Genomic DNA, 14,056 nt, shown 5'->3' with positions numbered 1-14,056 from the left:
GCCACTGGGCCTTTTCTGTTGGTGGTCACAGTTCCGCCTACCTGGCAGGCGCAGGGGGTGGGGGGTGGCTCTGCCCCTCAGCAGGCCGCTGGGCCTGCTCTGTGGGTGGTCACAGTTCTGTCTACCTTGCTGGCGCAGGGGGAGGGGGCGGCTCTGCCTCTCAGCAGGCCGCTGCTCCTCTTCTGCTGGTGGGTCGCAGGCCTGCCTACCTTGCAGGAGTGATTGGAAGCTCTGTCCCTCTGCGGGCCACTGGGCCTTTTCTGTTGGTGGTCACAGTTCCGCCTACCTGGCAGGCGCGGGGGGTGGGGGGCGGCTCTGCCCCTCAGCAGGCCGCTGCTCCTTTTCTGCTGGTGGGTCGCAGGCCCGCCTACCTTGGAGGAGTGATTGGAAGCTCTGTCCCACCGCGGGCCACTCCAGAAAGACATTTAAGTTTCATAATAAATGATGTGTAATCTAAAAAATCTTTATTTAGCTCTTTGTTCTTAAATTTTCGGTTTTATTGGAATATAATTTACATGCAAAAATCTAAATCCATCAAGTGGATTCATCATCCATGATGACGAATTTTAGCAACCATATAAAGCTGTGAAACCACTATCTCAATAAAGAGACTAAATCCTGCCAATACTGCCAAATGTCCCTCAGTCACATACCTACCTTTGCCTCTCATTGACACAAGGACTGATCTTAGTTTGTCTCTTCAAAATTATATTACTTGTTTTTGTAATTGTGTCAAAATGAATTCTAATGTTATGTATAACTAACAAGAACCACTAAAAAGTATATTAATAATTATAAGAAAATGAATGAAAAATATATGTAATTATATTATTTTTGTCTGACTCTTATGCATCATAAATATTTTGAGCTATATCCATGATGTTATGTGAATCAATACATCATTCTTTTTTATTATGGAATAGTGTGTGTGTGTGTGTGTGTGTGTGTGTGTATGTGTATGTGTTCTATTCTTTGTTGAGGTTTCCCATCTTTTTTCATTCATTAGTGCTGTATTTTTGCTTTAACACATTTTACATAGTTACAATGGTTCTTACAGTGTCCAAGTCTGATAATTTCATTTGTCTATCATCTGTATTATTTTGAGATTAAGCTCTGTCAATTGATGCTTTTCCCTCAAGAAATTATCATGTTTTCCTGATTCTTCATAAGTCAAATAGTATTAGATTATGCTGAATATTTTGTTGTGGAGACTTGGGATTCTGTTACAGAACTTAGATAATTTTGATGTTTATACTTTTGTTGACACTTAATTCCATTAGATTCAAACTTAAAACTGTGTCATAATTGCTGCAGATTGTGAGTCAGACCTTAGTTAATACTGAGTTTGTAAAATCTGCTTCTCACCCTGTGTGCTTTAGAAGTTACCAGAGATTGGAGCAAAAATTGGGTACATAATTCAGCATTCCTTCTCCTTGCCAAGCTACCATCCTGGTTGCCCCAGGTTTCTTCCCTGGTTCTTCCAGATGGGAGGATGATGAGCCCTCCATTGGTGTGTTGGCTGCTCTGTGCTGTAGCTTCTCTGTCGTTTATTTCCAAAGCAAAGCCTCAAAACTGGAAAATTCATTTCATGTTGATATCATCCTCCATATGGCAAGAACGCTCCAAAATCTGTCTGTTCATATTCACTTATTAGAACCATTTAGTGGTTTATACTTTTGCACTTAGAGTTTATGGTTATTTTTGAAAATGATAATTTTTTCATAACTTAATATTTCTTATCAGCTATAGAACATCCAGGCTTATAGAATTTGGTAATATTGTAGCAGTGAGGTAAGAATCTAGAATAGGCAAGAGAAAGACAAAAAGGAGCAGAAGTTGGAAAACTCAGGAAAACTATAAGTATAAAACTTGTGATAAAATAAGATATTATGATTATGATTTTCCTTTACATAGACTGTTATTTCTCTGCCTATGGGTTCCTATATCATAGAATGCCTTATCTACACAGGTTATCATTCTTATAAAATTATCATTCTTATATCTTAAGGTATTGTTTTAGTCAGTCAGCTTTTTTTCCTGCTATGGCCAAAAGACCTGACAAGAACAATTTTAAGGAAGAAAAGTTTATTTGGGGGCTCATGGTTTCAGATGTCTCAGTCCATGTTGGCTAACTTCATTCCTTAGGTCCTGGGATGGGACAGAACATCATGGTGGAAGAGAGAAACAGAGGAAAGCAATGCAGAACATGACACCAAGAAGCATAGAGAGCAAGGAAGCTCAAGTCACAAAATATATACACAAAAGGCATACCTGCAATGACCGACCTCCTAGGGCCACACCCTATCTACCTACAATTACCATCCAGTTAATTCCCATCAGTGGATTGACACATTGATTAAGTTAAGGCTCTCAAAACTAAACTATTTCACCTCTAAACCCTTTTGCATTGACTTATACATGATCTTTTGGACAACATCTCATATCTAAACCATAGCAGGTATTATTACATTATTTTAAGTCAGATGGTGGAATGATTAATTTGAATTCTCAACTTGATTGAATTAAGAAATGCCAATGATTAAAAGGCTTCTGGATGTGTCAGTGAGGGTGTGTCTAGGAATGATTGGCATGTGGTATAGCCAACTGAAATGGAGACTCTCCCAAAGTGTGGGCAGCACTGTCCAATAGGATGATGGCTTGGATGGAGTAAAAGTTGGAAGAACAAGGAAGCAGCAGCAGATGCAAGCTTGTTTTTTCTTGAACAAGTTCTTGATTGCTGCTGCAATCATCTGAGAACATCAGACTCTTGTATCTTCACTCTTCCAAAGCAGACTCCACAGTGATTCCCCAGGGATTTTCAGAAGCCTTTGGTCTTAGACTAGGGTAGAACCATTGATCCCTCATGTTCTGGGGATTCAGCCTCTTGGACTGCACAGCTATTGGTTACTCCAACTCTCCAGCCTGCAGATGACTATTGTGGACTATCCAGCTTCTGGTCATGTAAGCCAACTTAATAAATCCCTTTTTTATAACTATATTTCCTGTTGATTCTGTTCCTCTAGAGGACCCTGAGTAATACATATGGTACTATTGGAAAATATGTATTAAATAAATTATGAGTTAATACACTGATATACAAAAGAAGTTATTAAAGGGACTGGAAATATTGTTTATTGCTAAAGCATTTGCCTAACATGTAGAACCCAGGTTTATCTCTAGTACTGCAAAATTAAATTAAACTAAATTAAATTAAAAATACTAAATGTTATTGAAAATATTTCTTGTAATGACAACATAGTGAGAAATAAATATATTCAAGAAATATTATGTTAGCAATAATGTGTAGGACTCATTGATTTTAAGATTGGCAGGAATCAGGAATGATGGGCAGGATTAAACCAACAGTTGCAAGGAAAAAAGAAAGTATGGACTAGAGTGTTAGAAAACAGAAATAACATGGGAAAATGAGTATGACATGGTGGATATGGGCATACTATATCTATTCAGTGACTTTATAGCAGCCTATAAATATAGTGCAAATCTTCATCAACTAGTACATGCATAAAGTCTAATACTTGACTAGATTAGGACAGGAAAAGGAAATATTGAAAATGATTTTAATATTATAGCTTGAGTGAAAGAAAATGGTGATCATGACATCTACTTAAAAGTAGGAAGCAAGAAATAGAACTGATTTGTTTGGAACATTCCTCTTTGCTCTTGAGACAGGGTCCACAGGATTTAATGTGGCCATTCTAATTGGTTTTAAGTTGTTTAAGAATGCCCTGCCCTTTCATGCTTTCCTCTTTTTTTTTAGGAAAAATTATTTTTAATGCTAACATGATAATATGTTCATGTTACATTAACAGAATCACTATGGAACACTTTAATAATTATGATATATCAATTAAGACTAGTTGGCTCTATTATCTTGTATGAGTCTTTACTAATTATATAAATTTTTACTATTTTTTCATTTAAATTTTTTATTAATTTTTTAAATTAATATATGACAGCAGAATGCTTTACAATTTTTACTATTCTAATGGATTAAAATAAAATATAATCAAATAGTTGGAAAACGCTAATTAAAGTGGTCCTCCACTTTTGTTTATGAAAAATTTTTAAAAATTGGTCAAAAGTAACATTTCAGAATAAGATATTTACCAATAAGAAGAAAGAGCCCCATTATCATTATTCATTGTGAATACTATGTAAACTCACAAACTAGGATACAACAAAGAAAGAAATACATATTCTAAGTCCATATATTTTCATCCAACTATCACAGGTAATATTTCATCATTCAAAAAGAAGTACATTAAGTACAAGAGTAACAAGAGACTCTTCCATTTGTGACACTTAATGATCAAATACAAAAAGAATGAGCTATTTACAAAGAGTTTTCCTTCTCTGAACTCAGGAAATCCATCCACTCTTCTACCTTAGCAGTAAAGAGCATTGTCTGCTTCAGATTTCAAATGTTCTTTATCAAGGGATGGCTGTAATAGACAGGCATAATAGCTATTTCTTCATGTATTCTTTTAAATTTAACTCTATTTCAAAATACTGCAAAATTATATATTTCAATATAAAATGCTTTCTTAGTTTTTGATTCTTGTTACCAGAGATAAAATGATTACATCACAGCCTATTTGCACTCTTGACTACATAATTATTTTTATAACTAGTGTATAAACACATTGAATTATTCTGTCATCTTTGAGACTATGTCAATATAATAGGTTTTCTAGTCTTCCTTCAAAAATGTTTTTCATCTACAAACACCTACAACAGGCTTAAGATATTTTCTTAGTTGCAATGACTTTAATCTTAATATTGATTGAGGTTGTGCCTTGATATGATTGAGCATATATGAATTATATTGATGCCCTGAGTGCAGTCTGAATTTAATTTTTGATAGAATTTAGAACATAAACACAGAGATAATTTTAAATTAACTTGTCAATATGTTAGTCAATGTTTTCCTATAAATAAAAGCACTATAGAAAAACTGTCTTTAAGATTCCCCCTACCTAAGATATATCACTTGATCTTGCCATCTATAATAAGGTTCATGTTCTCAAAAACTACTCAGACATTGATGTCATGTTCTTGTAGGATATGCTTCCTTGGAGTGTTAGGAATAATTTCTTTCTAAATTAAGAGCCAAGACAAAATAGAGCTTCCAATATATTTATTTATTTATTTATTTAATTTGGCTCCGTGTTTCATTCTCTCCAGTTTTCAAGATTATTAGACATACTTCATGTTCACGTTTTTTCTTTTTCTATACCTTTATTTGAACTCATTATTTTATAACTAAAAATAATTTACATTAAAATAACAATTGTGAACTACTTTATGTTTCACATGTCTGCTTTTACTATATATACATACTTTGATTTTTTTTTTAGAGAATGAGAGAGAGAAAAGAGAGAAATTTTTAATATTTATTTTTTAGTTTTCGGTGGACACAACATCTTTGTTTGTATGTGGTGCTGAGGATCGAACCAGGGCCACATGCATGCCAGGCGAGCGGAGCTAGCTACCGCTTGAGCCAGCTACCGCTTGAGCCACATCCCCAGCCCTATATACATACTTTTTAAAGAAACTTTTATCTTCACAAGACTTTTTGACCAGTGACATTTGGTGCACTATAATAATTAATAGTTATAATTGTCATGATTATCTGCATACATATATGTGCTTAAATATTAATTACCTGAAACTCACTTTCTTGATTTTATGTTACTAATTACATTTTAAAAAATCTTGTTTCTTAAGGAATAACAAAGCCAAAGTTTTAATTTACCAACTTCAGAAAGAAATGAAAATATCTCACTTAAAACAGACATATTGTGTTTTGAACTCTAACTCCACTTTAATTAGTCATCTAGGTTTGGATTTGGACAGGGCTGCAAAATCATATATTTCACAAATTCCCAAACCTCCTCAGTTCTTAGTGTTTCAGCCGGTTTCTGTCATCCAGCTCAGTAACATAAATAAGATTTCCCCTTTTCAAAGCAGTAATTTGCAAAGGACATACTGATATTAGTTTGTGTGGTGTGTGAGAAATATTACTGTGCTTTCCTGAAAAATGTATCAAGGCATCCCTATGAATTTATGGGGCAACTATAGAACCCCTTTGCATACAAGTTCTGAGCCACTAATCTGGCCTTCCCCAAGTTTTTTTGGAATAGATTGAGGATGAAATATATAGAGGTATACTTATGGGCAAACAACACAGCAGAGCTAAGTATAAACTAAATAATTTTGTGAAGCATATAACTCATTGAGTAAATAAGGCATGTTTAGAAAATAATTTTCTTAATGTGCAGCCCAATGAAATTTATGTTGTATCAATCAATATAATCATTTAGACTCCACCATGTTAAGGCTATTAAATAATTGACATATATTAAATCATAGTGTATTCTATATATATATATATATATATATATATATATATATATATATATATTTAAGTTTTGACTAAATACTTTATAGTTATATATTTATAAAGTGATGGCACATTTATTGAGTTACATCATTATTTATGTGACCTATTTTCTTTATTTACAAGGAACACATTTTTGCCTGCTTTACATTTCCAGTAATTCATTCATAAATATTTTCATAATTTTTCAACTTATAGTTTTTGTGCTTAAACTGACCTTTTTTAACCTTTATGTAAACAATAAGGATGACTTTTTAATAAATGTTTGCTTTAGAGAAATAGTGTTTTCCACAATGTTTATTCATCCTAATTTTTATTTTGTATTGGTATTGTTCTCTTTATAATAAGAACTTCTATAGTGTCTAACATATCCTATTAATAACCACTTGCTTCTTTCTCGTTTAAATTAGCTTTAATGTTTAGTGTATAACCTCATTTTATTTATTTATCTATTGTGGTCCTGAGCATAGAACCAGGGCCTCACACCTGCCAGGTAAGAACTCTAATACTGAGCTACATCTTAAACCCAACCTCTTGCTTCTCTGATCAGCCTCCCTTAATAGTGGTGAAAATATGGTTTTGCTTTCAAACTTTTACTGCACCTGTATCATTATTGTAGCAATACCAGTGGCTTCAACAAAGACATACAATGAAGTGCAAGGTTAATGAAACAGCTTAGTGTCTTTAAGATGTTACTAGAATGTCTTGATATCATCTGAATATGAGTCCAAGCATCTTGTTAGTTTTTCTGTATTTTCCCAAAGCTATGATACTCTGGGTCTAAATCTCTCTACATTACTGCTTTGACTGTAACCTGAACTGTTTGGACTATATGATCTATAATCGTCCATTTTAGCTCTAACAATCTCTGACTGAATGGTTTTAGATACTCTGAAGAACTGGAGCAGGGAACAAGAGGAAACTGATTATGCTGCTTGTATTGTGTCAGATTTATCAACCCTGAACAAGAAACTTGAGCTACTTGAAGAGTGTTAAATTAATGAACCCTTTATTTGTGTAGTAAACTACCATTTGTATAAATTTTATGTAATTTTCATATGAAACATTCCTATAAAAAGGTTAAAATATATCTTAAAATTATGACTACCAAAACTATGCTTAGAAATATGTATTACATTTCATTAGTTATTTGTATAACCTGTTTCTAATCCATTTGTTACCAACGTTGTTATGATTTATATACGAGGCATCCCCCAAAAACTCTCATGCAAGGGCTGGGCACGTGGCTCAAGTGGTAGCGCGCTCTTCTGGCATGCGTGCAGCCCGGTTTCGATCCTCAGCACCACATACAAACAAAGCTGTTGTGTCCGCCGAAAACTAAAAAAATAAATAAATAAATATTTAAAAAAATTTAAAAAAAAACTCTCATGCAAGAATTCTCAGAGGAGAAATGATTGGAGAAACATGAGAGCTTAATCTAATCAGTTAATCAAACTCTGATGGGATTAACTGGGTGGTAACTGGAAGCACATGGGATGTGGTTGGAGGACATAGTTAATTGGGGGCGTGTACTATGGGGTATATATTTTGTATCTGGAGAGTGGCTTTTCTCCCTCTGTTTGCTGATCATGGTGGTGGTGATGTGAGCTGGTTAGTTCTGTCACACTCTCCTTCCATGGTGTTCAGCCTCACTGAAGCCCTGAGGAATAAAGCCAGCATTCTATGGACTAAGACCTCTGAAACTGTGAGTCACAGCAGTGAAAAACTGCTCTATGACTAAAACACGGGTTCATTAGCTTTCAAAGAAAGGACTTATGTGGAGAAAGTAGCTCGGTAGCTTATATTTTAGGCATCTCTAGCAACAGTGCCCCCTTGATTAAAAGTGTATGGAACAAACTTATTGAGGAGAAGGTCCAAACTGTTGAAAGTTCAACAATTTTTCTAAATAATTTGACTTAAATATTGATGGATTATTCTACCCTACATGTGTGTTCCATTGCTTCCTTATCCATTTCCACCAAGGAACGTTAACTGTGACTTAGACATAATTGTTAAAAAGTAAGATATGTTCAGAGAAATTTTGTTTCCCAAAGGAGAAAGTGGAATAGCATTATGTATTTGATTTATTTGAGCATATATTACAATAACACTTATTTGACTTTCATTGAAAGTACCTTTTCTCATGTGAACCCTGAAAGTCAATAGGATTAATAAAAAATTGATTTAACATCCATATTTGTCATGGCATGATGTGGAATAGGGAATATTACTTTTTCAGTATCTTTTTCTTTATGCTTTAGGCCAAATCTGGTCAATATATGCAAATTTACAGCTCTGAAATTTGTATGTTTAAAATTTTATTTTGCTAGCATTTCTATCCTTTTTGAAGTTCTTGTTACATTTAAGCAATAATTTATAATTTTCAGTGTTATAACATAAATCATAATATCATTCAATCCTGAAACTTGCAGCTTCAAATCCTTAAAATGTATGTAATGCATGAATCACACAGTCTGTTTACTACTCTCAGTTCTCTCAAGAATTCTGCTTTCAAAATATCAAAGAATTCCTGTAACAAATCTCATCTTGGCATATGTGTCTTATACTGGAAATATTTCCTTTTATATTTTATTGATTAAGTATTGTATATATAAATGTGTATGTGTAGGCCAGGCATGGTGGCACATGCCTGTAATTCCAGCAGCTCTGGAGGCTGAGACAGGAGCATGGAGCCTCAGCAGCATGGAGGTGCTAAGCAACTCAGTGACACCCTGTCTCTAAATAAAATACAGAATAGGGCTGGGGTTGTTGCTCAGTGGTTAAGTGCCCCCAGATTCAATCCCCAGTACCAAAATAAATAAATAAAGGTGAGTGTGTGTGTGAGTTTGAGTGTGTATGGGTGTGTGTTTTCTGTCAGTTTGTGTCTATCTTAAACATAAGATAAATTAAGATGTTTCTTTTCTCCTATTTGGAAACAATAATATGGAAAATCATGAATTTTAACTATAAACATATTTTGAATGCAATTTACTCTATTTCATTCTATCTCTGTCTTTTTCTTCCCTGGGACCCTATTCTCTTAAGTACTTGGACTACTACTTGTTAAGAGAGAGAAGAAGGGTAATTCTTAGGTCTAAGACTAATTTGTTTATTACATGGGAGTTTAGTGCTACACTGAGTTTTGAGACATGTGGTCACAGTAAAGAAGGGAAGCAACTGGGAAGACACATGAAATGTATTGAAGTTTATCTTCTAAGGAGGAAAAATGGAATTTGGGGGAATTTAATCGTTTTTTGTTTGTTTATTTGTTTGCTCCATTTTTGTTTTTTTAAGCTGCTTTTTATGAACACAGTGTTCATGGCTATCACCAGGTTGGATACATAAGCAGAATGGGAGCACAAGATTTTAGAGAAGAAGAAAAGAAATTCAAGATAATCACAACTTGCCCAAGCAAGATATTATGGCAGCTAAATTTCAAACTCAGTTTCTATATTTTGATAAGTCAGTGCTTCTCAAATTATTTTGACAATAATGATAATGAAAATAGCAATAACAGTTTTTAAATATTTGAGTACCCACATAGAAGGTAGATATTCTAATAAATTAGAGATTTTCCTGTTAAATAAATACACTTATAATCAAATTCCCAGTCATTCTCCTTATTCAATTAGCATATATAATATATTGAACTTTTTTTTTTCATACCAAGATTAAACTCGGTGGGCTTAATGAGTGAGCCACATTCCAGCCTTTAAATTTCTTTTTTAAATTTTGAGGCAGGGTCTCAGTTGCTTAGGGTCTCACTCAGTTGCTGAAGCTGGCTTTGAACTTGTGATTCTCCTGCCTCAGCTTCCGAAGCCTCTGATATTACAAACATGTAGCACCAGGGCAGGCCTGTTTTAACTTTTTAAAGCCATTCATCAAAGCATATGCTCATGTTTAGTTAAAGATACAAATTTCTATAAGAAGACAAAATAATGAATTTGTGTGGAATTCATGTTTATATTCATTTTCATTTTCAATTAATTAGTATTCTACTTAAATGCAGTGGACTTCTATTATTTGAAAAAGATCTTTCCACATCTTCATTTTCTTTTTCACCCTATAGCCGGCTGTAGTTAGGATCTGAAATGCCCCCGAAGGGCTATATATGAAAGCTTTGACCCCCAGGTTTGTGCTAATGGGAGATTAAGAAAATTAGCAGGTGTGGCTTAGAGGGAGGTCTTTGGATCTTTGGGGAAGCCTTCTCAAAAGGGATGGGGGACCTCCACCCCTTCCTCACTCTCTTTTGCTTTCCAGTCACAAGGTTAGTGGATTTGCTGTACCACACTTTCCTGCCATAATGTGCTGCCTCACTGAAGGCAAAAGGCAACAAGACTGTGAGCCAAAGTAAACCTATTTTCTTTACAAGTGATTACCTCGGGTATTTGCTAGCTGTGTAAAACAATGCCTGAATTCTGGTCTTTTATTTTTCATGAGCACTATCAGATAGAAGGTAAAGAGAGGACAACAAAAATTCAAATATTCAAATCATCCAAGTGTATGTTTGTTCTTAGGCTTAACATTCAGTTTGGACTGCTAGTTTGACTTTTGGTATCATAGTGCTCCACAATAACTTTGGGTGAAAATTGATTTCTTTACCTAGTTGTGTGAAATGTTTCCTTAGGTTAATCCTATGCGTTCACAGACCTGATATTTTGATTTACAAAAATATACCAACTTTTTGTAAACATACTTTTATTTTTCACATGGTAAAAATGCCTAAAACAAAATCTTGAACTTTTGACTCAATTGTTATATACTTTAAAATCAACTCACTTTATAAAACTCTTAGAATAATATAGCACATTATATGGTGAAGGAAGAATGCATAGGAAATTCATCCAAATTAACATAATTTACTGTGGAGGCATTGACATTAAAATTGTAGAAGTTCTGCAGTTGCCAAAGAAATTGTATCAGATGGAATTAAACAGGCAAGGGAGATTTTATTCTAGCCCATTGCAATAGAGTAGAGATATTGAATTCAGTCCCCCTGAAACAAAACCTTGGAAGATTTGTAAACTGTAGGGTGAGTTAATGGAAAAGCATTAAAGGATATTGGGGGTGAGGCTGGTCCATGTGACTAAGCCATCCATTTTCCCTAATTATAGGCTTCTTTCCTTTCTCAGAGACTAGGGGTTTGGGGAACTATGTCCATGGGCATTTCAAAGAAATCCCTTGTTCTTGAGAAATATATTACCAGCTTGTAAAACTAGTAAGGATTGGAGAAAATTCATATCTCAAAGATGCAGAAAAAGCCAGGCACAGTGGTGTACCCCTATAATCCCAGCAACTCAGGAGTCTAGGCAAGAGGATCTAAATTTAAAGCCAGCCTGAGCAGCAGCAAGGCTCTAAGCAGTTCTGTGAGACCCTGTCTCTAAATAAAATACAAAAAAGGCTGGGGATGTGGCTCAGTGGTTGAGTGCCCCTGAATTTAATCCCTGGTACTCCCCTAAAACAAAACAAAACGAAAAGATGCAGGAAAAAAATTGTAATTATAAGTTTTCTAAGGTAAATTCTCTACGAAAAGGAAAGTCAGAAGCCTGTATTAGTAAGAAACCTGCCTGAGGTAGAGTCAAGCAGAGGGGAATATTAAAGCCCCCTGATCACAGTGTAGACAAACATTAAAATAATTCTTGACAAGATTTATCATTCATTTAAATACATAACCTGATAAGGGTTAGGCATGTTGGTCTTTCTTCATAGCATTAACTTTAGTGCACAAGTATTATACTTTCTAACTTTATCGAAGCTAATTGTTTGTAGTATTCCATATATTTATAAATTCTTACACTGAATTTAGTCTAAAGTGAAAACATTTAGAAATACCTCCTTTGAATTTGCTAAATATAATTGCATTTTCTGTTTCATATTTAGCCAACTGTTAGCTGAGCAAAGACAAACACTTTTTTTGAAGAGCTCTGACAAGCAATTCAAGTTGCAATCCACAATACTACAGAATTTTCCAATATTTCAAAAGCTAAATACAGCTTAAGAAATGTTATCCTTGAGCTATTTATGTATTTGGCAAAGAAAATTCATTTAAAATAATTACCTATACTTTACATTTTTACATAAAATGATGTCATTCTCCAAAATACTATCTCTGTGTCATAAATTCTAAAATCTAGGAAGTAGATCTTTCTGAGTCCTAGGGAAGATCTTGAGACCAGCATTGGACTATGGGCTACTTAATTAGACATCGGGCCTTCATTATAATGATAGGGAAATACATGAAGTGAAAGAGATTGAACAGTTAATAGACTAATAAAACTCTAAAACTTATCCGCCTTCAGAGCAGAGCTTAATAGCTCCAATCTATAAACGTTTGATCCCAACAGAAGAGAATGTTGTAACATTTTTAAGTGCAAAGATCACAGAATTGTTTCTGAAACTATGGTGTTTAGTGAAAAATTCATTGGGAATAAAAAAAAAATATACACATATATGTACATACAGATATATACATATTTAATTATGTAATTATCTGACCAGTAATAACTTTTCAGAAAAACAAATTAAAATTCAAAAACATGGGACATATACTGTCCTTTTTGGCTGCAAATTAATTGAAAGCAATTTGACACAAAGGAATAAAAAAATGTTACTGGGTAAGTATTATCCAGTAAAAAGAAAATCCATTTATATTGGTCACACAAACACACACACACATACATACACACACACACAATTACAAAGATAGTTCTTCCTACTCCCCCACATTGCAGAACCTCTCCTCTGTGCCTCAGCATGCAAATGGTGTCAAACTTACTAAAAGAAGTTTCTTGGGAGTTTCTCCCTGATATATTTTCCCAGTTATATGGACATTCCAAGTTTGTGTATGTGTGTGTGTGTGTGTGTGTGTGTGTATTCGCACATTAGATATTTATGTCGAAACATAAAAGTATAACAAGAAACTAGTAGTTTCAAAAGATCAGATTTTCCGTAATTGGATTGTTTGAGTCTTTACACAAAGAATATACAGTTTGAAGATCTTTATAGGGAAGTATGAGAATGATCCTAATATTTACCCTTTTAAGATCCTGAGACTCCTTTTAGTATATTCCTCTACTATCACACTGTTTCCAAAAATTTTCTTTGCCAATACTATCTAAAGCAGTTATTTTATACTAGGCATATATTCTCCAAATTGCTGTAGAAAGAGAGAACTTACTGGTGCTCAAAGTATGGACCATGTGGAAGTTGGGGTTAGAGTGCAATGGAAGAGCAAAGGAGGAGTTGACAACAGTCCTGACTGGATTGGAAGTAGTTCATGTTCATTTGAGTCTCAGGTATGTAATTATTTGGATCTGGATTGTTCCCTGCCCTAAGGCTCATGTGATGTGGTGTTGAGGTCTTGGTACTCAATACAGCAATGTTCAGAGGTAGGCTTTTGGAAATGATTGGATCATGAGGGCACTAACCTTGTCAGTAGAATAATCCAAAGATGAATTTGGATTATTGGGAGATGGTGGAAACTATAGGAGTTGGAACCTAGTGGGAGAGAGTTGGTCCTTGAGAGGATGCCCTTGTAGAACTATATATTGTCCCTGGCCCTTTTCTCTCGATCTCTCTCTCTCTCTCTCTCCCCTCTCTCCCCTCTCTCCTCTCTCTCCTCTCTCCTCTCTCCTC

This window comes from Marmota marmota, unplaced genomic scaffold, assembly GCF_001458135.2.
Source record: "Marmota marmota marmota unplaced genomic scaffold, marMar, whole genome shotgun sequence".
NCBI classification, from domain to species: Eukaryota; Metazoa; Chordata; class Mammalia; order Rodentia; family Sciuridae; genus Marmota; species Marmota marmota.
Note: the sequence above shows the minus strand (reverse complement) of the source record.